Source organism: Bos taurus, chromosome 10 (genome assembly GCF_002263795.3).
Source record: "Bos taurus isolate L1 Dominette 01449 registration number 42190680 breed Hereford chromosome 10, ARS-UCD2.0, whole genome shotgun sequence".
Taxonomy (NCBI): domain Eukaryota; kingdom Metazoa; phylum Chordata; class Mammalia; order Artiodactyla; family Bovidae; genus Bos; species Bos taurus.
This window is the reverse complement of record NC_037337.1, coordinates 77,942,437-77,968,328: the sequence shown is the minus strand read 5'-3', so window position 1 is coordinate 77,968,328 and position 25,892 is coordinate 77,942,437. Positions and strand designations below refer to the sequence as shown.

Here is a 25,892-nt window from a genome sequence, read left to right as displayed (position 1 = left end):
GGGAGTAGGATCAGGACCAGGAGTATCATCGAGCTGGCCTTGCTGTACTTAGCAATTGCCTCTGAAAAGAGTTTGAGACTGTGCACGGGGAAATGGGGCTACAGGTGCCACCCCACAGGCACAGAGCTGGGTGACCACAGCAGCACAGCCGCGTCTGGCACAGAAGAGGTGCCAGGGCTCTGTTTGCTATCAGTGGAACAGGGTTCACGCCCAGCTCCGTCCCTGCCCAGCAGAGTGACTTAGTTTACTGAAATTCTCTAAACACCAGTTTCTTCATCTCTAAGGTCCAGTTCTTTATCCCCTAAGGTCCAGCAGTTAAGAATCCACCTGCCAATACAGGAGACACAGGTTCGATCCTTGGGCCTGGAGGATCCCCTGGGGGAGGAAATAGCAACCCACTCTAGTATTCTTGCCTAGAAAATTCAATGGACAGAGGAGGCTGACAGGTTACAGTTCATGATGTCTCAAAAGAGTCAGACACAACTGACTGAGCACACACAAAGGAAGATTAAACACACATGGCTCCCAGAGTGTTTTGATGTGAAATGAGATAATGTGTGAAAACCCCAGGCCCTAACTGGCAGCTGGGTTGGTTTGAAGGAGGGCAGTAAATTCCCCACTCTCCCTTCTGTGATCTGAGCCAACTGAGATCTAGAAATAGATGTCAGAAAAACGGAGATCAAAACATTAGCTTTGCAGCCATCAGATCACATGCGTGTGTGCTAAGTCAATTCAGTTGTGTCAGACTCTTTACAATCCTATGGACTGTAGCCCACCAGGCTCCTCTGTCCACGGGATTGTCTAGGCAAGAATACTGGAGTGGGTTGTCATGCTCTCCTCCAGGGGGTCTTCCTGACCCGGGGATCGAACCTGCGTCTCTTATGTCTCCTGCACTGGGACAGGTTCTTTACCACTAGACCTGCAGCCAAATGGCTTCCAAACATTTCACCTGAGAATCATCAAGGATATGAAGTATCATTTGGACCATTTCCGTAAGGAAGCCTGAGGATGAAGAGTTAAGTCCTTCTGACAATCATACATAGAACATAGTGTGGACTTTCCTAACCCAAACCCTAACCTTTCAACTTGTGCTTCTGAAACATTTCCATCACTCACCTATAAACTAGCATCTTAGTAAGAGAAGTCTTCACAGATCAGCTTTCAGAGGAGCTCAGCGCTCTGAGCCAAAGATTCCTGAGTGATCAATTTCTCTTCCCCAAACTTAAAACCACATCCAGACTTTCTATTTTCATCTGCAGTCCTGTAAACATCACAGCCTGTTTGAAGTACATCCGTAGATTTTCTCTCCTCACCTATCATTCCTGAGGTCCAAGTGTGATACAAAGGGAAAGATGTAAACCGTTCTCAAGAAGACCCAGCCGCCTTGTCTCTCTTCAAAAGGTGCTGAAGTCCCATCCAAAGTCCTGGCAATGGACCAGGACTAGGCTCCTTCTGATCCAGAAGACAAAACTCCTGCCAGTTAGAACTTTCTATGTGACACTTGGTTATTTCAAATCTTCTAGGCTTTCCTCAAAATGCTGATGAGCATATGAGCTCGCTCTCTCTCTCTCTCTGTCTCTCTCCCTCTCACACACACACACACACACACACTTACAGTTCACTCTAAGTAGGTGACTTTCTTATGAAGTCTCCTACTCAATGTAGACATAGAAGCCATCTTTTGGAAAGTTCCTGAAGCTTCACATATTAAAAGTTACAATCCACACATATCTGATTATGCATGTATCTTCCCTTCCTTTCCCTCTGCTTTATTAACAACGAGTTCCTCCTCCAATCTAAGTCAATTTCTTCCACTATTTTTCAGATGCCATCAACTTCCTCCTTCTCAGGAATCTTTACTCTCAGTGATCCTTCTCTCTTTTGTACATGCAGTCTCTATATTTCCATTGGATTTTCCTCCATAAGTGTTCTCCCATTAAAAAGCAAATTCGCACTCAATCCGACCTCCTCCAGTTAACACCTCACCTCTGTCCACCCCCCAGCCCAGTCACAGCCAAACTTCTCAGAAGAGGCAGGCTACACTCATTGGCTATGTCTATTTACCTCTTACTCACTCCTTACCCCACAATCTAGCTCTTTGCTCCCACAAACAACTCACACAAAGGCTACCAACGATCTCTAATTGTTAAATCTAGTGGGCAGCTTTCAGTCCTCATCTTGTTTAATGTCTAAGTAGCATTTCATACTTTGGAGACTCCCTTGGATGTCTCAAGGCAACTGATTTCTCAACTTCACCTCTAAATTGGTCCTGATCTGTACTTCCAAGCTCAGAAGTAGTATTATCATCTAACCAGCTGCACCACCCAAACAATCTGGAGTCATCCGCAACACTCCCTTCTTTCCGACCCTCTACATCTAACCCATCAACAAATACTGCTGATTTTACTTCACAAATACTTGCTAAATCTATCTATTCCCTCCCATCCTTTGGCATTTCTCCCTGAGCCACCATCTTTTTGCACCTGATCAATAACACACTTAACCAGTCTTCTGTACATATCCTTTTGCCCTAAGTGAATACCGAAAAATATTTGAAAACTAAAAGCTGAATGATGTCTCGAAATGCAAATCTGATTTCTTCTCTCTCTCTCTCATATGCGCGTGCACACACACACACACACACACACCCCATTCACCCTTCTTAAAACTCTTTAACTGTTTTTCACTGCTCTTAGAATCCAGATTCCAATCCTTAGCATGGCCTATAAGATCCAGCAATTTCTGCCACAATGTTGTCTAATTCCAAGAGCCACCATTCACATGATAGCCTGGGTAGAGTCTCCCTTAGAAGTCACACAGTATGCAACCTGCACAGCTGTACACCAGGCCCTGGGCCCTGACCTATCTCTCCAGCCTCAATTTGTATCAGTCTCACCCTAGCTCTGTGCACTCAGCCACATTCTAGTTTTCAAATGTGTCTGGCCCACAGCAGCCAACAGAATTTGAACCTATTCTGATACATGCTCCTCCCTACCCCAGTTCCTTTTCTTGGTTAATTTTTAATCGAAAGACTTCTTTACAGCAACCTTTAATATTGGTCAGGTCCCAGCAGAAAACAGACAGTACATTCCAAGAAGGGTTGGCTTGAAGGGAGTTTAATGAAGGGACTAGTTACAAGATAAAGGCATGGTTAAGGGACCGACAATGGCTGATGAAGCATTCCTGGGTCTCAAGGGGCAAAGGGAGGGAGCAGTGGTTGTAAGAGAGGAGCCTCCTGACAGGGCTGTGACTTCCAGTAGAGGAACACAAATCACTGCCACACTACAGTCCAGCAGGGAAGGTACCAGGGCACAAATACTCCACCTCTCTCCCCTTCCACTCCTCGATGGTGTCTCCCACGGGCCAAAACCACCCTAAGCCGAGGACCAAGAAGCCAATAGATGCAGTCATTAGGGGCCAGAGCAACCTGAGAAAGAGGTAAGAGTGGATCTTGAGGGGCCAGAGGAGAATATTCTACATTCCCTCCTCGCTCCCCACCAGTTCAGCTCTTTGATCTTTGCATTTTTAACACAGCATTCTTTTCCATCAGAGTTCTCTTCATTTGTAATTATGATTCCTCTGTAAGTATTTGATTCATAGAAAATCATTGCTAAATAATTACTTTGATGCCAATGATTATTAATTTTAAATTATGAACAGACTGGTTCATAAGCTCATGAGAGTCGGTACTATTAGACACCCAGTGCCAGGCATAGTACCTGATGTTGAGTGGGAGATCCACAAGCACCTGCTGAATGAGTAAATGAAGGCTTATGAGGAGGAGCAATCCCTACTTTTAGCTACTCATTATGTTAAGTTTATGTACTTAAAAAAAAAATCATTTATTGATTGATTTTGCTGCCTTGTGTCTTAGTTGTGGCACACAGAATCCTTCATGCAGGATCTTTTCTTGAGGTGTGTGGACCCTCTAGTTGTGGCACATGGGCTCCAGATAGTGCGGGCTTCAGCAGCTGCAGTGCGTGAGCCTAGTTGCTCTGAGGCATGTGGGGTCTTAGTTCCCTTACCAGGGCTGCAAGGAGATCCAACCAGTCCATCCTAAAGGAAATCAGTCCTGAATCTTCATTGGAAGGACTGATGCTGAAGCTGAAACTTTAATCCTTTGGCCACCTGATGTGAAGAACTGACTCATTGGAAAAGACCCTGATGCTGGGAAAGATTGAAGACAGGAGGAGAAGGGAACGACAGGATGAGATGATTGGATGGCATCACCGACTCAATGGACATGAGTTTGAGCAAGCTTTAGGAGTTGGTGATGGACACGGAGGCCTGGCGTCATGGGGTCCCCAAGAGTTGGACATGACTGAATGACTGAACTGAATCCTGTTCATGAGTGCTCCACCCTCATGACCTAATCATATCTCAAACACTCCACCTCCAAATACCATCACATTGGGAGTTAGGGCTTTAATAAAGGAATTTGGGGGAGTCAAACATTCAGTTCATAACAGGAGAGGATCAGGGTGGATGCTAACAGCACAGAGAAGGGTCCTCATCAGACAGTATCAGAGAGGTCTGAGCCTTTGCTACTACATTTAGTCTTAATGAAGTCTCCCTTGACTATATGACTTTGGATAGTCACACGAATCCCCTGGGTGTTGGTTTTCTCATCTGTCAAATAGGGTTGCTGCACTGCTGCTAAGTCACTTCAGTTGTGTCCGACTCTGTGCGACCCCAGAGACAGCAGCCCACCAGGCTCCCCCATTCCTGGGATTCTTCAGGCAAGAACACTGGAGTGGGTTGCCATTTCCTTCTCCAATGCATGAAAGTGAAAAGTGAAAGTGAAGTCACTCAGTCGTGTCTGACTCTTAGTGACCCCATGGACTGTGGCCTACCAGGCTCCTCCGTCCATGGGATTTTCCAGACAAGAGTACTGGAGTGGGTTGCCAGTGCCTTCTCCGTCAAATAAAGTTAGTGGATGACTAATTCCCCTTCACAATTGATGTGAGGATTGCATGAGGTCATGTGTGTTATGTAACAGATAGTTTCCACACAATGGTTGGTCCCTGGGTTCCAGAGGTACTCAGGATAATTTTAATAAAGCTCACTTTCTAATCTTTGTCAGGGAGAGCATTCCTTCTGGACGCAGAATCCTCACCACTGATACTTCTGAGCTTTCGTCGGACCTTGTTCACAGGGCTGTTCCTTGGAAAGGCTCTCTCCCCAGTGGCAAGAAGGACAATAAGATCATTGTAAGGACATACCTTTCCACTCCAAATTTAGGAAAATCTCTCGCTGCTTCTCACCACACCCCTTCCCTTCCTCAGCCTGAGAAAATTCCCAAAGTTCAGCCAAAACCATTGCCCCTGGCTGTCTCTAAGCCCACACACAAAAAGACCCCCCTGCCTTCCCATCAATCACTTGTCATTTATGAATATGCAATTATGAAAATGTGAAGTTATCATTTCCAGTTATGCTGTTTTTAATTTGCAATAGTGGCAAAGGGGTTGGTCTTCCATGACCCAACACTTGCTCCCTGATCTTTGGTTACTACCCTTTATCCTTGTAATCTTTTTTTAATTATTATTGAAGTATAGTTGCTTTACAATGTTGTGCTAATTTTTACTGTACAGCAAAGTGAATCAGCTATATATATACATATATCCCCTCTTCTTTAAATTTCCTTCCCATTTAGATCCCATAGTATATCGAATAGAGTTCCCTGAGCTATCCAATAGGTTCTCATCAGTCATCTATTTTATACATAGTATCAGTAGGATATATATGTCAATTCCAATCTCCTAATTCATCCCTTTCCCCTTTCCCCCTCCCCTTGGTGTCCATATGATTGTCCTCTGTGTCTGCAACATTGACATAATATCTATAAGGCAAACATGTTCTTTTCCTTTCTTCTTTTATTTCTTTTTTCTCCCTGTGGTCGATCCTTCCTGTGGATTTCCAATGTCTCCTCCTGGCTAAGACATCATGGATTTCCTCATTTCTCCAGACGGCTCAGTACCATTAACTTTGTAGTTCTGTCTTTGATAGATCCAATCTTTGTGTTCCCTCCTCTGCTTTCCTTAACTTTTTAATAACAGAGACATGTCAGAACAGAAATTGCTTCTAGTCTGGTACGGGTTGCGCTCTCCATGGCACGTATATTACTGAGGCGAGGGTGGCTTCACTTTGACTTGACACAAACCCAATCAGGATATGAAACTCTGAGGATATTTGTCTTTATCGGGGGCCTCACAGTTGTTAGAAAAGTAGGAATGATATTGATGCATATATATCTCCTTGTAGTCCACACCAAAGAGAGAGAGAGAGAGAAACCCCTGACATTTATCTCTTAAATAAGACATGTGAGCAGCCAAATGCCGTTTGACAGGACAAATATTTACTGTGCCTGCAAACAGCCCTGAAAGTCGGTGCAGAGAACACCAAGGCTGATCAACGTTCAACAGAGACACCAGACCCCAAGAGCTGGGGATTAAGGGCATCATTTAACACTGAACTATGGGCAAGATTTGTCTAGCTGGCCCTGCATCCAAACTGGGCATTTCATTTTCATTTCCTGGATTCTCCATGGGCTCATGTTCTTCCGGGTGAGTAGCTGTGAGCCCTTTTCATTCCCCTAAACTCTAATCTTTCAGAGAGCTGTGGAGTTTTTCTTTCAGCTGGGCTGAAACCCGTCTTTCAGCTGGGCTGTAGAGTTGCAGAATTCTTGTGAAGATTTGCTAGTTCTCCTCCAAAAAGAAAACTGGACTCCTGGAGATCCACAGAAACAGCATCACTAATAGCAAATGAGAAGAGAGAACCGTCTGGAGACCTTGTCTAGAAAAAACACTCGAGGGAGTTTTTGCAGCAGCGTCAGCAGCCAACCACATGGAGGGGGTGGGAGGGGGTGGGGTGGGGGAATTTCCACTAACAAGTTTGACGGTTATTCTGTAACTGTAGAGAAACCCTGTTTACTTCAGTAGCATTATTTTTTTAGACAGAAGTGTCTGATTAAGAACTTCATACAGCAATGGTGTTTAATTGACACTGGCCACAAAGGCATCTGAGAAGCTTTATCTTCTGCCTTTCATAGGCATTGCTTGAAGTTCCTCTGTTGCTGCAGGCAACATTTGAGAACAACTCTTTTCTGCCCCACTGACGTCCTAATAAGCCTTCCTTTCCAGAGAAACAGCCTGCAACTGAAGTCAGACTGCTTGCTTCCTTCACTTCCTGGTTTGGTTATATTTAACCTCTCATGCCTCAGTTTCTTCAACGATCTATTTTTTTTAACCTGATTATCCTTTGTGGCAAGACTTCATTAAATGTTCAGTTCAGCAGTTCAGTGTCTGACTTTTGCGACCCCATGGACTGCAGCATGCCAGGTTTCTCTGTCCACCACCAACTCCCAGAGCTTGCTCAAACTTAGGTCCATCGAGTTGGTGATGCCATCCAACCATCTCATCCTCTGTCATCCCCTTCCCCTCCTGCCATCAATCTTTGCAAGCATCAGGGCCCTTTCCAATGAGTCAGTTCTTTGCATCAATAAATGTTAGCTCTTCTGATTATCATTTTGAACAAATGCCACGGTAGCACTGTGCTGAGGAATTTTCCTACCTTGGTCAGGATAAAAGATGCTGGATACAGACTTTCAGTTTTACAAGATGAAAACTTGTAACGACAGATGGTGGTGATGGTTGGACAACATTATGAATGTATTTAATACCATTGAACTGTATACTTGACAATGACTATGATGGTCAATTTTATGTATGTTTATTTTATACAATAAAAAAGCAAAAGATAACCAAATAAAAAAATTTTTTAAGGAGTTGGGTATGGCAGACAGAATCCTGCTTCCCCTGAAAGGTCACCCTCCTAATACCCAGACCCTGTGAATGCTATTTTACATGATAAAAGGATTTTGCAGTAGTGATTCCGTTAAGAACCTGAAGGACTGGGGCTTATCCCAGATTACCCAGCTGAATCCAGGCACAAGGGTCCTTACAAGAGAGAGACAGGAGGGTCAGAGTCAGAGAAGTGGATGTGACGACAAAAGCAGGGGTCAGAGAGGAGAGAAGGTGCTATGATGCCGGCTTCTCGGATGGAGAAAGAGGGTCAGGAGCCACGGACTCAGAATGCCTCTGGAAGCTGGCAAAGGCAAGGAAGCAGATTCTCCCCTGGGGCCTCCAGAAGGACCCCAGCCCTGCAGACACCAGGGTTTTCAGACTAGTGAGACTTCTGCCCTTCAGAACTGCAAGATAATAAACTACTTTTAAGCCTTTAAGTTTGCTGTCATTTGTTGCAGCAGCCCTAGGGAACAAATGCGCTGGCTATTTGTAGAGATGTGGGCCTGGTCAGGAGAGAAGGCTGGAACACAGAGACGCCTCGGTGTGGGGACAGAACTGGGCGTCCTTCCATCCTGCCAGAGGGCGCCTCCTGGAGGCCACAGCCCTGCGGGGGAGCGCAGCCACTCTTCATTTTTTTTAAATTTCCTTTTTATTGTTTTTCCTTTTTTTTTTTTTTTAAATTTCGTTAAAAAAAAACAAAAACCTTTAGAGTATAATTGCTTTACGATGTTGTGCTAATTTTTGCGGTACAGTGACGTGAACCAGCTATACGTATACATATATCCCCGCCCTCTTGGACCTCCCACCCCTCCCCCATCCCGCTCCTCTAGGTCATCACAGAGCAGGGAGGTGAGCTCCCTGAACTATAGGGCAGTTCCCACTAGCTGTTTTTCTTATTTATGTCAACCCATGAAGTCTTGAACAGTGGAAGCACAGCTCAAGGCCAAAGCACGTTGAGGGGTTGGGGTCCATCCCCGAATGGAAGACGGTGTGTGAGAACCGAAAGTCCTTTGGCTGCAGCCTTATCTCCCCCGGAAAACCTCAGAGGAAGGGCCCTTGTGAGGCTGTGGCTGCAGCTGCCGGCTCACAATCTCCATATCTGCTCGGGAGCTCCTGAGATGAAGCAGAGACAGCTCTCACAGGAGGCTAGGGCTCGTCTTTCTGTACTTTTCTCATTTGCCCCACAAGCCAGTCCTCCAAAATACTCATGGAATGAATAAACAAACAAACAAATAGACAAGAACAACCTAAATGTGATCACAAAATATCACTGTTTTTCTTAGCTTGGGGGTGTGGGACTGGAGTGAGACAAAGACTGGGTGAAGATCCTTTCTCTCTTTTCATCTCTCTAGAAAGGGCCTGACAGAGTGGTCCCCTCCCCAGTCACACACGCGCAGGTGTCCTTGGGCCCAGAATAGAAAGGTGGCTCAGAGCCCTGCACTGCTGAAAACAGCAGCCTGCAAACGCCCCCAGAGTATCCAAAATCCAAGGGGTGCATGCTAATAACCCATCATCAATATTGCCTTTGCTGATGCCCAAAGAAAAACAAACATTTAATTGAGCAAAATCTGGCATCAATCAATGATGTGACTTTAGTCAAGCAAAAACGACAGATTCCTGAGTCGGACATCCAACTGTGAGAATCGTTCTCTTCTGGAGCAGAAAATGCAAAATGTGTATATATAGCATCTCTTACCCAGCCCAGGACCACAACTCAGTGTGGGGGGAAAAAATCCTCTCTGTTTTTAAAATCTTCCCGAGTTTAAGTTGTGTTGTGGCAAAGCTTATTATATAACTCCAAACCCTTTCATAGAACTGCTGTGTTTTATTATATGCTAATGATAATTTGATTCTAGGAGACAGTTGGAGATGATTGAGTCAGCCGAGACCTAACCAGAGAGAAAGAGGAACCTGAAGTTACAGCAGCGGGTCAGAGAATTCTGGCAAGGTGGCGGTGACGTGGAAACACAGGTTTGGGACCTTCTTGAATCCCCACAGAAAAACAGATCTGCTAAGTAGGAAAACCAACTAACCTGGCCACAGGGGACATTTATGACAAAACCAGCTGAATAAGTATACTCATAAACCCCAAATGCAAACAAATTGGGATAAACCCCAATAGTTGTAGCCCCAGGTGGTCTCAGCACCTGTGGGGAAGCAGAAGGGGGCCACCAGGCACCTACAGACCTAGAACAGGAAAACACCCAAGTAGCTGACAGGTGGGAGCACTTGTGAGCCTGCGGAGAACAGCTGGTGCTGGGAAGGGCTTTGCCCCATCCAGCCGCAGGGGTTGGGGTGGGGGAGTGGGAGAGAGCTGCAGCCAGCTCTGAACCATGACCTTTCCAAGCTGAGTAGCCAGGGCTCTCCTTTAGGATAAGATCCACATCAAGGAACTTGCTGGGAGAGGAATCAAAACCCAGCGGAACAGCGTTTAGAATGATCCAGCCTGACCACAAAAGCAGGTAAAAACCCAGCTGCTGACATTTGTGCCCATGCCCCTCCCTTCCACCTATTTAGGCAGCTGGGCTGGCTCCGCTGTTTTGGGGTCACTGCTTTGTTGACCTATCTGGACATAATTCTGCCCTTGTCACTCTTTCAGACACAGTTTTGCCACCACCCTCTGGCTTCGTGTATAATTTCAAACAATTGGTCCTGCTACTGCCCTCTGGAGCCTTTAAAATATCTCTTCCCTCCTCCTATGACAAGTTTCAAATATTTGGCAACAGCTATCACAGGCCCCCTTAAGGCATCTCTTTTTGAGGCATCTCTGGTTTCTTCAAAAGCACCTTATGGACTGTGGCTTCCAGAACCCTCATTTCTGGTCCCTGCCTCTGGTCTTCTTGCAATTCAGTTCATGGAATGGCAGAGAAAATACCAATCATGGAGCCAAAGAGCTCGTATCTAAGTTCTGGAACCCCACTTCCTGGCTAGCCTCTTACCCTCTCTGGGCCTCAGTTTTCCCATCTGCAGTATGGGGATAATATTAAATCATAGACACAATACTTTGAGGAATAGTGAGATAATAAATGGAGCCATTTGGAGAACTCTAGCACATTGTTGTTCTTCAGTCACTAAATCATGTCTGAATCTTTGTGATCCCACGAACTGCAACACACCAGGCTTCCCTGTTCATCACTATCTCCTGGAGTTTGCTCAAACTCATATCCATTAAGTCAGTGATGACATCCAACCCTCTCATCCTCTGTCGCCCACTTTTCCTCTTGTCCTCAATCTTTCACAGCATCAAGATCTTTTTCAGTAAGTCTACTCTTCGCGTAAAGTGGCCTAAGTATTGGAGCTTCAGCTTCAGCCCTTCCAGTGAATATTCAGGGTTGATTTCCTTTGGGATTGACTGGTTTGATCTCCTTGCTGTCCAAAGGACTCTAGCACATAGACAAAATATGTAGAAATGTTTAGGTATTATTTCTCAGACTTGGAAATCATTGTCACCCCAAGTTGCATTCCAGAAGTGATCTGTTTAGCAGAGGATACAATGGACCTATCTTCTCCCTCCCTTTAGTCTCCAGGTTTCTCTTAATGAAATGTAAAGCCAGTCCTCAGAGCTGGCGTTGAGCTGAGTGACAGCCTCTCCACTGATGCTGAGCTTCTTATCATTGTTATGAAATGTTGTTGTTGAATCACGTGAATACACCGGGATTCTTGGCCCCCAGAGGAGAAGCATTCAATCCGGGGCCAGAGACGAGGCTTGATCGCTCAGAGCTTTTGTGTAATAAAGTTTTATTAAAGTATAAAGGAAATAGAGAAAGCTTCTGACATAGGCATCAGAAGGGGGCAGAAAGAGTACCCGCTTGCTAGTGTTAACAATGAGGTTATATAATCCAAAGAATGTCTGGAGGTTGTAAAGACCTCATCAGACCTACTCCCATAATTTACATTTTAAGGTAACACTGTCCTCAGGCAAGATACATCCTTGTAAAGACCAGGTCTACTCCCATAATTAACATTTTAGGATGACAGAAGGTTGAATCCAAAGACTGTCCTTAGGCAGAATACATAATTGTTATATAATCCTAAGGAATGTGGAGAAAGAAAAAAAGTTTGTCCTTTCTTCCTCCTTGAGAATTCCAGACCCCTCTCTCCTTGGGGACCCCTAAACTCCCTATCAACCTGCCTAGGAACTGACTCTCTCAGTTATATTACACAGCATATGGATGAGGAGAGCTACTGTCAACTTATACGAAAGGCCTTCTATGTGGAATCAGTTCAGTCCATCATTCTTTGCCCAACATGATTCCAAGAAATATTTTTTTCTGGGGGAGGGAACATATAATAGGGAAGAATCTTTGTATTCGATTACAAGTTAATCAGTAAAAGGATGCTTCCTATAAGCTCAAATTATACAAAATGGCCCTTCTCTAGGAACCAGGTGGTGAACATTAAGCTAAAATACCATTGTTTAGCTCACAGGAAACATCCTGACCAGGCCCACATGTGAATGATTGTAGGAGGAAAGAAATTAACATATCCCCTCTGGAGGCTGACCAAAGCCAGGATAAGTTTGACTTGACTTCCTCCCCTTTTAGTATAAAAGAAGCCTAAAATCTAACTCAGGTAAGATGACTCTTTAGGACATAGGTCTACCATCTTCTCGGAGAAGGCAATGGCACCCCACTCCAGTACTTTTGCCTAGAAAATCCCATGGACCCAGGAGCCTGGTAGGCTGCAGTTCATGGGGTCACTAGAGTCGGACACGACTGAGCGACTTCACTTTCACTTTTCACTTTCATGCATTGGAGAAGGAAATGGCAACCCACTCCAGTGTTATTGCCTGGAGAATCCCAGGGACGGGAAGCCTGGTTGGCTGCTGTCTATGGGATCGCACAGAGTCGGACATGACTGAAGTGACACAGCAGCATCAGCTACCATCTTCTCTGTCTGCAGACCATCCTTATAAAGTCATTATTCCCTGACCCAACAAAGTGTCTCTTGATGTTTTGGCCTGTCCTGTGGTGAGCAGTACAAGTTTGGGCTTGGTAACAAATGTACAGAAATCTCTGCTCTTTTCTCATTTAGAAATATTACAGTCCTATGTGTCCAACTGAAGAAAGTAGGGAAAACCACTAGACCATTCAGGTATGACCTAAATCAAATCCCTTATGATTATACAGTGGAAGTGAGAAATAGATTTAAGGGCCTAGATCTGATAGATAGAGTGCCTGATGAACTATGGAATGAGGTTCGTGACATTGTACAGGAGACAGGGATCAAGACCATTCCCATAGAAAAGAAATGCAAAAAAGCAAAATGGCTGTCTGGGGAGGCCTTACAAATAGCTGTGAAAAGAAGAGAAGTGAAAAGCAAAGGAGAAAAGGAAAGATATAAACATCTGAATGCAGAGTTCCAAAGAATAGCAAGAAGAGATAAGAAAGCCTTCTTCAGCGATCAATGCAAAGAAATAGAGGAAAACAACAGAACGGGAAAGACTAGGGATCTCTTCAAGAAAATCAGAGATACCAAAGGAACATTTCATACAAAGATGGGCTCGATAAAGGACAGAAATGGTATGGACCTAACAGAAGCAGAAGATATTAAGAAGAGATGGCAAGAATACACAGAACTGTACAAAAAAGATCTTCACGACCCAGATAATCACGATGGTGTGATCACTGACCTAGAGCCAGACATCCTAGAATGTGAAGTCAAGTGGGCCTTAGAAAGCATCACTACGAACAAAGCTAGTGGAGGTGATGGAATTCCAGTTGAACTATTCCAAATCCTGAAAGATGATGCTGTGAAAGTGCTGCACTCAATATGCCAGCAAATTTGGAAAACTCAGCAGTGGCCACAGGACTGGAAAAGGTCAATTTTCATTCCAATCCCAAAGAAAGGCAATGCCAAAGAATGCTCAAACTACCGCACGATTGCACTCATCTCACACGCTAGTAAAGTAATGCTCAAAATTTTCCAAGCCAGGCTTCAGCAATATGTGAACTGTGAACTTCCTGATGTTCAAGCTGGTTTTAGAAAAGGCAGAGGAACCAGAGATCAAATTACCAACATCCGCTGGATCATAGAAAAAGCAAGGGAGTTCCAGAAAAACATCTATTTCTGCTTTATTGACTATGCCAAAGCCTTTGACTGTGTGGATCACAATCAACTGTGGAAAATTCTGAAAGAGATGGGAATACCAGACCACCTGATCTGCCTCTTGAGAAATTTGTATGCAGGTCAGGAAGCAACAGTTAGAACTGGACATGGAACAACAGACTGGTTCCAAATAGGAAAAGGAGTTCGTCAAGGCTGTATATTGTCACCCTGTTTATTTAACTTATATGCAGAGTACATCATGAGAAATGCTGGACGGGACGAAACACAAACTGGAATCAAGATTGCCGGGAAAAATATCAATAACCTCAGATATGCAGATAACACCACCCTTATGGCAGAAAGTGAAGAGGAACTCAAAAGCCTCTTGATGAAAGTGAAAGTGGAGAGTGAAAAAGTTGGCTTAAAGCTCAACATTCAGAAAACGAAGACGATGGCATCTGGTCCCATCACTTCATGGGAAGTAGATGGGGAAACAGTGGAAACAGTGTCAGACTTTATTTTTCTGGGCTCCAAAATCGCTACAGATGGTGACTGCAGCCATGAAATTAAAAGACGCTTACTCCTTGGAAGAAAAGTTATGAGCAACCTGGGTAGCATGTTCAAAAGCAGAGACATTACTTTGCCAACAAAGGTTCGTCTAGTCAAGGCTATGGTTTTTCCTGTGGTCATGTATGGATGTGAGAGTTAGACTGTGCAGAAGGCTGAGCACCGAAGAATTGATGCTTTTGAACTGTGGTGTTGGAGAAGACTCTTGAGAGTCCCTTGGATTGCAAGGTGATCCAACCAGTCCATTCTGAAGGAGATCAGCCCTGGGATTTCTTTGGCAGGAATGATGCTAAAGCTGAAACTCCAGTACTTTGGCCACCTCATGTGAAGAGTTGACTCATTGGAAAAGACTCTGATGCTGGGAGGGATTGGGGGCAGGAGGAGAAGGGGATGACAGAGGATGAGATGGCTGGATGGCATCGCTGGCTCGATGGACGTGAGTCTCAGTGAACTCCGGGAGTTGGTGATGGACAGGGAGGCCTGGCGTGCTGCGATTCATGGGGTCGCAAAGAGTCGGACATGACTGAGTGACTGATCTGATCTGATCTGATGTGTCCAATGGTCATCTTCCTCAGTATGCTTCAATCAATCTTCAACCCAAGAACCAATATACCATTTTGAGTTCTTTTTATCTTCCACCTATTCTATTAATATCTCCTCTGGATAACAAACTCCATATGCCAAACGTGGGATATATGCATCCTTTTACTTGAATTCTCTCTGCCTTTCAAGTTTCATGGAGTACCCCCTAACAAGATTTTCTACACAGGCCCATCTCGTGTCCCATAGGTTTTCACTGTTTCCTTAATCATTGTTCCAAAATTCAGCCATCTTTAAAAGTAAGCAGTACAGTTTAGAAAATGCATGTGAATCACTGTTTTAATGAAAGAGTGTTTTAAAAAAAATAAGAGGCAAAGCATGTTATTCACTTTGGTTAAATAAATAGAACCTCTCTGGAGCCTGGCTGCTTGGCTTCCAAAGCCAGAATAGACAGGCCAAGGCCCATGTGGTTCCTGGTACCTTGAATGGCCAACCAAGAACAAAGGAAAAATGAATAGTCACATGTGGACTAATGTCACCCTCTATTGGGGTCATTAATCCTGTCATATTCTAAGAATTCATATAAGCTTTAAATACTAGATGCCCTTTAACCATACACTCATATATTCTCTCCAGCATACGTATATCCAGAAATATGATTGTCCTTATACCCAACAAAAGCACTAACCTCACACACCTTCTTGGCAAAATGGTAGCAACAATGTATTCATGTGTAATAATACCATCCAATCACAGTAGAAAAAATATGGTGACTCATTCTGAGCTTTTGCTTAACAGTCTTATTGGTGAAAGTCCCCACGTGATATCGATGGAACTGAACCGCCATTGGCATTGGAGAAGCTAAGCAGATCAGAGACCCTCATGAGATACTTACATCCATATGATTAGATCCTGAACTTGATTGGATGTATCATAACACTGAATGTGTTTATGAAATGTCCCAGACAAGGTGGATGAATTTTCACTGTCTCAGTCTCTCCCTTCTGTGTTCCTTATGCTGCTGGTATTTGGTATAATAGTTTATGATTTCAGATAACTACTTTTCACCTGCTTGACCTGCAGGATATCTCCCAATGAGATCGCAAACTCTGCAAATGCAAGAACCAGGTCTTCAGATTTCTTTCTCTCCCCACTTAGCTCTTAAGCCTATGCCTTTCATAAAGCAAAAATCCAATAGACATTGCCTGACCAAATGGCCTAATGTAGCCTTGGAAGATTGACATGGGGTCAGTCCCGAATTGCATGGCACTGCATGAAAAGAGCCGTTAAGAGGGGCTGAGGTTTGGACCCTTTCCTGTAAAATCATCTCTCCCTGCACTTATTGCAGTCCTTGTAATTTATTCATCCTTTGATGTATTTGTGCCTTGACGGTTTTTTGTTTGTTTGGGTTTTGTTACTCATTCAGGTAGTAAATTGAAGAAAAAACCTTTTCTAAATTGCTAGCCTTCCAGTCATGGGTTTGAGGCCAAAGTTTTTCCTATGCAAGAGAAGGTCAAGTGCAGTTGCTTACCTGAGAAACAGAACAGGGTAAGCCACTTGCCCCCAATCAGAGATGGTCCCATGGAGCACAGGGAAGGCCACTTTTCTGCAACCTGGTCATCGCCTGAGGTCTGAATCTTGATATTAATATTTTCCCCTCACTTTCTGAGTGTCTGCTTATTTAAATTTCCTAATCATCTGGTTACAAACTCCCAGGGATTTCAAGGAAGAAAACAACAGGTCAGCTTAAAGAAGTTAAAGAAGATAAATGAATGTAGGCCAGGGGAATAAGAGCCACTTCCCACTGAAGGCTCAGCTAGCCTTATGTCACAGGGCGCCAGCCTGATTGCATGAGGTAGCTGGCTCTATACCAAACTTGGACACATCTGGAAATGATCATTTTGCAGTTTGCTTGGCCTCTTCCAGATGGCGAGACCTCACTGTCTTGCTTTACGCATACCACAAACACACATTCCTGGCCAAAGGGGACGATTTACTTGGCCCGGCGTGTCCCTGACGATGACATCAATTTAGAGTTAGCTGGTCACCAAACATATAAACAAGACCTCAGACACAGAAGGAACGTGCTAAAGAGGGAGACAGGGTCATCACCCATGGTCACTATACTTAGTGTGCCTTCAGCCAAGTGCAGTATGACAACAGAGACATTGCTTTACCCTGAGTCCCTCTTCAGGCTGGCTGGCAGCTCCCCAGTAGTCTAGATCAGGACTATCTACACAAGAAACAGACAGTTGCCGTTGGCTGATTTGACCAGGGCTTGGCCTCAAAGATCCCAAGTCTAGAGCCTGGAGTAAGGATGTGTGTGATGCTTCTGCTTTTCCTCCCCCTGTCATTTATGCAGGAAATTTGGAAGATCCCTTTCATTGGACCCACAGGGCCAATCATCCCCTTTACAGAAACTGAGTCCAGTGGGCTCCTGGCACACACCCTGGTAGACAGGTGTGTTAAAAATATGAGAAAATAAATAAGCAAAAGAAATCAAACTAAATAAAACCAAAAGGACATACCTCTTCTCCAGCTGGCTGGGCACTCCCTAGGCCTACCCCTGGGCGCTCTCCTCCACCAAAGCCTGGCTCCAGGGCTCCAAGTCTGAGCCCAGCTGCATCCTTGATGGAGGACTGTGCAGGTCCTAACCCACCTCTGCCATGAAAGGCATCACAGCTCTTTAAACCACCTTCCTGTAAAAGCAGGAAAAACAAGGGGTACAATTAGTATTCAATCCATTTATTATAATGATCCAAATACCACTGAGTGGGAAAACCCAAATAATGGAAAAAACTTTAGCCTCAAGATTTCAAGACACTAACAATGTGAGATGTCCTAGTGGGTACAGCACAGGGGAAAGGCCTTCAGATAAATTCCCACTTTATCCCTGTGGAACTTGACTGTAGTTCTGGCTCAAAAAGGTTTTGCCTGGTAGATGGATGGACATCTGAACTTTCAGGATTTGGGGGATAGTCATAGTCAAGGCAGTGACATGGTTTCTGTGATTTTCCTTTGGGGAAGAAAATGATGTAAGAGAATGGACCAGAGAGGAATCATTTAGCTGCATAGAAAGCATTCATGCAAATTTAAACAAAGGGGCTTTTACTCAAAAGATTCAGATTAAGTAGGATCCAATAGGAAGGTGACCAATTAGATCCTGGAGCCAGGACCATGCTGAGGGCATCTGAGGAGCACCTAGACCTTTTCCCCATTGCCTGTTTATTGACATCATTCTCCTCCCTCTTCATTTCTGAGAGAGCATCTGATGTCTTCTGACCAACCTTCATTTTTTATTGAAATATAGTTGATTTACTATGTTTCAGGTGTACAGCAAAGTGATTCAGTTAGATATATATATCTAATAATAATTTCAGATTATTTTCCATTATAGGTTATTACAAGATATTGATATAGCTCCCTGTGCTATATAGTAGGTCCTTGTTGTTTATCTGTTTTACACATAGTAGTGTATATCTGTTAATCCCAAATTTCTAATTTATGCCTCCCTCCCCTTTCCCCTTTGGTAACTGTAAGTTTTCTTTCTATGCCTGTGAGTCTATTTATGTTTTGTAAATAAGTTCCTTTGTATCTTTCTTAAGAGTCCACATGTAAGTGATACTATAGGATGCTTGTCTTTCACTGACTCACTTTGCTTAGTATGACAATCTCTAGGTCCATCTATGTTCCTGCAAATGGTGTTATCTCACTCTTTTTTATGGCTGGGTAGTATTCCATTGCATATATGTACCACATCTTCCTTATCCATTTATCTGTCGATGGACATTTAGGTTGCTTCCCTGTCTTTGGCTATTGTGAATAGTGTGGCTACGAACATTGGGTTGACCAACCTTCCTAGTCAACTGCCATCAAGGTAGAAGGGGAGATACACAGTAGAAGGACTTGTCTGGAGGGTAGGAGGGTTATGTAGTTCCTTTAAGGAGAGATTGTGGAGGCAGGAAGGGACTGATGAACAGTTCTTCTAAGGAAGATCCCCTCCTATTTACCTCTTTAGTGATAGGGAAAGATCCTTAGTTGCATCACATCCATATGAATCAGAAGGGTAGACCTGGAGCAGGGGACTCCTTCCCAACCTGCTCATAAAGCAGTCTGAAGCAAGATCTGGAATCTTCAGGTCAGTAAGTACATAGAAGATCTGGGAGAGGTGGAATAAGGATAGAGGGAAAGGGCTAGAAGATGTACACATTGCAGATTGTTCTTCAGTCACTAAGTCATGTCTGACTCTGTGACCCCCATGGACTGCAGCACACCAGGCTTTCCTGTCTTTCACTATCTTCTGGAGTTTGCTCAAATTCATGTCCATTGAGTTAGATTCTGCACCCTCTTGTGCACCTCCTATCTCCCAATTCCTGTCCACTCACAGGCAAATTATTCCTGCAGAGCCTACACAGACTAGGCTGTGTTTAATTATCATGGGATGGATGGGTGGATAGATATCTATTCTGCCTAAATCTATGCCTAAATCCAACCTTCTCATCCTGTGTCACCCACTTCTCCTTTTGCCTTCAATCTTTCCCACCATGAGGGTCTTTTCCAATGAGTCAGCTCTTCACATCAGGTGGCCAGAGTATTGGAGCTTTAGATTCAGCATCAGTCCTTCCAATGAATATTCAGGGTTGATTTCCTTTAGAATTGACTGGTTTGATCACATTGCAGATTATTTAAATATCTTTAAAGATCAAATTTCCGTGCCCTCCCTCAGACCCTGTCTCAACTGCATTCCCACCCGGAGGAATGGTTAATTGGCAGGAGTCAGTGCATTTACACAGACCCACCCCTATTCACCAGAGAGGCAGGAAGGGCCAGGGAGGAGTGGCTGGGTGACACACTATTATGCAATCATCTGGAAATCTAATTTATGGAACCAGTAGCCATCTGTTGCTTGGGTAATGTGCCAAGGTACCTGCCACCATCAGAACAAGCTTTCTGCTGTTGGGTAACTAATTGCATCAATGGGACCAACACAGCACGAGACTCAACTTACGAAACGTGATCTTCCACCAAATTATTATCTCCTGCTTGGATTTTTCTCTGAGCTGGTAAGCATAGCACAGAGTTTCTGACACATAAGGAGAATGATGGAGAGGTTGGGCAGCCCTGCGCCCCCAAGATGCAGTAGGTCAGCAGATATGAAGGGCAAGCACATTCTTGGAGCCATGCAGGAGGCTGTGGTTCAGCCATGGCCCATTTTGCCTTCTGAGAAACAGGGAAGCCTGACTCAGGATGAAACTGGGAAAGGAGGTTGCCCTAGAAGGGCTTTTAAGTTGTTATCAGTGGTTCTTTCAACACCTTTTGAATATTTTCTCTTTTAAAGCACCTTGTTTAGAGACTAGAGGGAATAGAATATGCAGGAGGTGTGAAATCTATGTCTCCATCCCTGTCACTGTGGATGACATGGTGGCCAGCAGCTTAGATGCTGAGCTCCTCTGCTGTAATAAACTCCTCACAGGGAAAGACCTCTTGTTCTTTGGTATCACCCACAACAACCAGCACCCAAAAGGGAGCAAGCTGATAAGTAGATTCTGCACCCTATTCTGCAACTCCTATCCCCCAATCACTGCCACTCATAGGCAAATTGTTCCCACAGAGCCTACACAGACTAGATCCTAGGTTTTTGCAATGTTTATCATGGGATGGATGGATAGATAGATATCTATTCTGCCTAAAAAGACTTATTCTCAAAGCCCATGTGACAGTATATTTTTCACTGCTGTTTTTTTAAAACTGTATCAGCATCATCAAAAATGTACCAAGAACACTGGGCATTGTACAGGCCTCTTGGTACCAGCTAATTCTGGCCTTGAAAAGGGACAGGGAAGGAACCAAGGATCCTGTCTCCTGGGCTCCTTCTAACTTCTCATTCAATTCCTAATCATACTGGATTGGCTCTGAGCTTTACTGAAAAATAACAACAACAAAACACTTTCTATCTTCCCAGCAGACCAGTACCTAGCACACTGCCCACACGTGATGAATATTTAGTGATAATCTTAGTGCAACCAATAGGATAAAACAAGGGATTTAACCAGCAGGGGGAAGAATGCTCAGCACTAAAGCTAAGCTAACAGTGTGAAGTAGTGCGTGTTAGTCACTCAGTCGTGTCCGACTCTTTGCAACCCTATTAACCATAGCCTTCCAGGCTCCTCTATCCATGGGATTTCTCAGGCAAGAATGCTGGAGAGGGTTGCCATTTCCTGCTCCAGGGGATCTTCCCCACCCAGGAATCAAAGCTGTGTCTCCTGCATTGGTAGGCAGATTCTTTACCACTGAGCCACCTGGGGAGCTCATTGGAAAAGATAAACAAGAAATATTCGAGAAGATTGACTTGGCTTTCTAGAGATGTCTCCATTATATATGAGAATGGGGGTTTCTAAGAATATGGGTAATCCCTCAAATCAAAATATTCAAGATTATAATTAACAATTGTGAAGTGGTTTCTATGAGACTTGGTGGGGGTTGGATTTTAATTTTTTTTTTTTGAAAAAGTGGTTCTAAACTACCTTTCTGTTTGTGTTTTGCTTGGATAAACTAGAGAATTAAGTATATGCCCTGGGCAAACATAAGCTGGGTGGTAAATAACAGTAGAAGGAAAGTTGGCTTAGGATTCATGGTTCCCGGTGATAACAATGATGACATCTGCCCAGGGATGTGCTGGTAAATTTCTAACAACTGGCTCTACAATAAAAGCCCTGATTTACAGTACTTGCCACGTGTAGTGACGTGAATACTCCTACCACAGCCTGTTCCAAAGTACTAGCATTATCACTGAACATGAAGTTGGGAAGAGAGCCAACCCCAACATACCACTTTATCTTCCAGTACAGGCTGGATTCAGGGGACAGAAATCAGAAAATCCACCAGAGTTGGTAGGGCTGGAATCTTACATTTTTTATAGTAATTTTTTCTAGTATCATGATTACAGGCTTCCCAGATGGCACTAGTAGTAAAGAACCTCCCTGCTAAGGCAGGAGATGGAAGAGATGCAGGTTCAATCACTGGGTTGGGAAGATCAACTGGAGGAGGGCATGGCAACCCACTCCAGTATTCTTGCCTAGAGAATCCTGTGGAAAGAGGAGCCTAGCAGGCTACAGTCCATAGGGTCACAGAGTCAGACTCAACTGAAGCAATTTAGCAGGCATGCATCATGTTTTCATTCAAAACTTAATTACTCTTAATAAAAATTGGTATATAAAAAGATGATGTCAGGGAATACCTAAAGTGTATAACTTAGTCCACTGTCTAGAAAAAGCATTTGTCAATAAAGTTCTCAAGTTGGGATAGCACTGATTTCTAAAGGCTTATAATCACATTTAATATGTAACAGAAATTACAGTGCTGAATTGTTTGCAACAGTCAAGAATAGAAACAACCTAAATGTCCACTGATGAATGAATAAAGAAGATGTAGTGTATATATGTGCAATGGAATATTACTTAGCCATAAAAAAGAATGGACCAATGTCATTTGCAGTAACAAGGGTGCACTAGAGATTATCATACTAAGCAAAGTAAGTCAGAAAGAGATAGACAAATACCATACGATATCACTTATATGTGGAATTTAAAATACAACAAATGAACATATCTACGAAACAAAGATAGACTCACAGCCATAAAGAACAGATTTGTGGTTGCCAAGGTGGAGGGGTTATGGGGGAGGGATGGATTTGGAGTTTGGGAGTAACAGATGCCAGTTTGTATATATAGGATGGATAAACAACAAGGTCCTACTGGATAGCACAGGGAACTATATCCAATATCCTTTGATAAACCATAATGGAAAAGCTCCCCTGGACTGCAAGGAGATCCAACCAGTCCATTCTAAAGGAGATCAGTCCTGGGTATTCATTGAAAGGACTGATGCTAAAGCTGAAACTCCAATGCTTTGGCCACCTCATGAGAAGAGTTGACTCATTGGAAAAGACTCTGATGCTGGGAGGGATTGGGGGCAGGGGGAGAAGGGGATGACAGAGGATGAGATGGCTGGATGGCATCACTGACTCGATGGACATGAGTCTGAGTGAACTCTGGGAGTTGGTGATGGACAGGGAGGCCTGGTGTGCTGCGATTCATGGGGTCGCAAAGAGTCGGACACAACTGAGTGACTGAACTGAACTGAATGGAAAAAAACTATGAAAAGAATATATATATGTAAAAAAAAAATTAGAGTGCTGAAAAATTGAACTAATATGATCCATCATTAACTCTAAATTTATCTTAAAACCTTAGATTTTAAGAATAATAAGAATATTTCAGAATCTCTTAATTTATATTTTATTCTCAATTTTACTGAGTAAGTTTTAAAAATAAATCATGCCTTTTCTTATAAATAAATGTCTCTGAGAGCCCCTGAGGATATTTGTTTTTGTACAAAGGGGGAAGGTAAAGAGACATGTTTTTCTCCGAAAGTCAGGTACAAGTAAAACTCGAAACAACAAGGCAGAACAAGGCATGCCTTTACGTTGATGACAAATTGAAATTATAACGAATGATCACAGTTCAGATACACAAAATTGGAGTCAGGCTGCCATTAAGGATCTGGTCTCAGACATGTGGCTGCGCCACCAATAACCTGAACTTTCTTTGAACTGTACCCGCCCCAAGGACAACACCAGCCGTCTGCCGAACACCACCTGCCAGCCGCAACCTTATGGTCGAGATGTGTCCCCTTGTAACTATGCAACCATTCTGGACCCCAACCAATCCTGACAACAAGCACCCTTACTTCTTGCCAGCTTCAATTATAATTCTTGATAAACAACTCATGTAACTAACCATAATCTTGTAGTTTTTATCTTTGTAAGCCTCCCCCGTTTTGTAGTTGAGCAGAACACAATTCAGGTGCTTCTTTTAAATCTGTGTCTTGAAGGCTACAGTCCTAACAAACCCCAAATAAACACCTTTTTATTTCACTCAGGTCTTCATTTCTGAAATTTTGGTTAACACTGTTCCACGTTTTTGATCTGGAAGAGTCTCTTCCAGCTCTAGAATTCTGTAAGTCTCCATTTCTATTTAAAGGCCCAAGAAATGTCCTTTTGATCTGGTCCTAGCTGACAGAGATTGCTTTGGAGACCTGTCCTTCAGTGATGACAGAGTTTCCTCTGTCAAGTTCAGTGGGGCTGTGGCAACAAGTGCTTAGTAAAGTCAAGATACATAAACAAGCCTTCTCCTTGCACCTTCTCCCTGGGAATACTCTGCAAGCTTTTACCCCTTTCAATCAGACCGTTGCTTGGTGAGGTGGAAAGAAGTGGTAAGAGAAATAGAAACAAACTACCAATTTTTTTTTTTTTCTATGTCAGCAAACTCAGAATGCAATTCCCCTGGAACTCATCTCCAGAGACAAAGTAGACTCCGGTGAAGTGGAGCAAGTCTGCAGGATTGAAGCTCAGATAACTCATCTGCCCACCTCCGAGTTAAGAACCCTAAAACTTTCTGGGCTGGGGGTGGCTGGGAAATTGCTCGATTTTGTACTTCAAGTGTAGGGTTCTGTTGCCCCACTCTCTCTCCCTGAGTCTGTCTTTTGTCTCTTCACTCATCCCTGTCCAACCCCAACTCCTACGTAAGCTCAAGTCCCTAAAATCTGATGCTACTTGCATTTCCACATATCCACCTTTGTTAGGTTCTGAGAAAGGAAACCACTTCAGATCTTTGTTCAGAAGTCATGTTTCAAATATAATTTTAGGTGGTGAAATTTTACCTTAAGCTGGTATTTATTTAACTCATTTGTTCTAAAGAAATAAAGTCTGCTACAAAAAAGCAGAGTTAGCTGATTCTCATCTAGTGGTGGTTGCTAGGAAACCAAATTAGAATCGCCTAAGCTCTGACTTCCCTGTCTTGGGAACTCTGGAGAATTAATGCAGGCACAATTGATTCAATGATGAATCAGCATTATCCAGTGAGATCTTTTCTTTCTTCCTGTTAAATTGTTATTTAAATAATTAACTTTAGCCTATAGTTTGTCTTAGCTCCTCAGTTAATCTTTAGACTCTCAGAAAATAAGTCTCCTTGCATGTATAGCTTTGAATCCCAAATGCCTGGTCACCAGAGCTTAGCCAATATGCACTGATTATACTTGAAGGGAGGTGGTCCATGGGAGAAGCGCCCCTGGATGGAAATATAAGCCTTAGGTAAGTTCCACTGATCATTAAATGCTTTCTCAAAGCTGTTTTTTTACTTTGGCTTGTATTTCTCTTTTCTGTTCTTCAATTTGAGCCCTCAGAAAGGAAAACTTGCTGGAATATTCAAGAAGTGGTTATGGGAATTGGTGCGATCTCTTTGCAGAATAATTTGGCAAGATCTATCAAAGCTGCAGATGTACACACAGGGCAACCCACAGGTCCAGTCCTAGATGTAGAAAAACCACAGAGCAGGGGAAATTCACCAAAAAAGTTCACTTCAACATTGTGTAATTGTTAAAAAAAGGAAAACAGCTTAAATGTCCTTTCGCGGGGAAGAAAAGGTAATAGTACTACATTCATACAACAGCAACCTATTAATACTGTACTGGTAATACCATTATGTATTACCATTCCCCATGATACAGTGTTACACCACACCAGGCCATGCTATATGACAGTTGAATGAGCTGGAGCTGCATATGCCAACACGGTAAATCACTAAGCAAAACATATCTGTTAGCAAAGAAATGCACACCCTATGATGCCTTTATATAAAGTTTAAAATGTCAAACCAAATTGTGTATGAATACATTATACAGTCATACACAAATATTTATGAGAATAAAATCACTAAATTCAGTTCCACGGTTACCTTTGGGAAGGGGAAAGGAAGGATGGGTCACAGAAGGGTACACAATTGTTTTCTAGAGTGTTTTATTTATAAAAATGTATATTCGAAGAAAGTATAACAAAATGTTACAACTGGGTGAAGCTGAGAGGTAAGAGCATGTAGG

General features: G+C 43.4%; 1 long non-coding RNA gene across 1 annotated transcript; it reads left to right on the top strand.

Annotated features, from left to right (window-relative positions):
• Positions 1-6,305: 6,305 nt before the first annotated feature.
• LOC104973215 (uncharacterized) lies at positions 6,306-25,892 on the top strand. The gene is made up of 3 exons (XR_809442.4): positions 6,306-6,563; positions 9,659-9,773; positions 24,280-25,892. It is a non-coding gene; the product is annotated as an uncharacterized lncRNA (long non-coding RNA).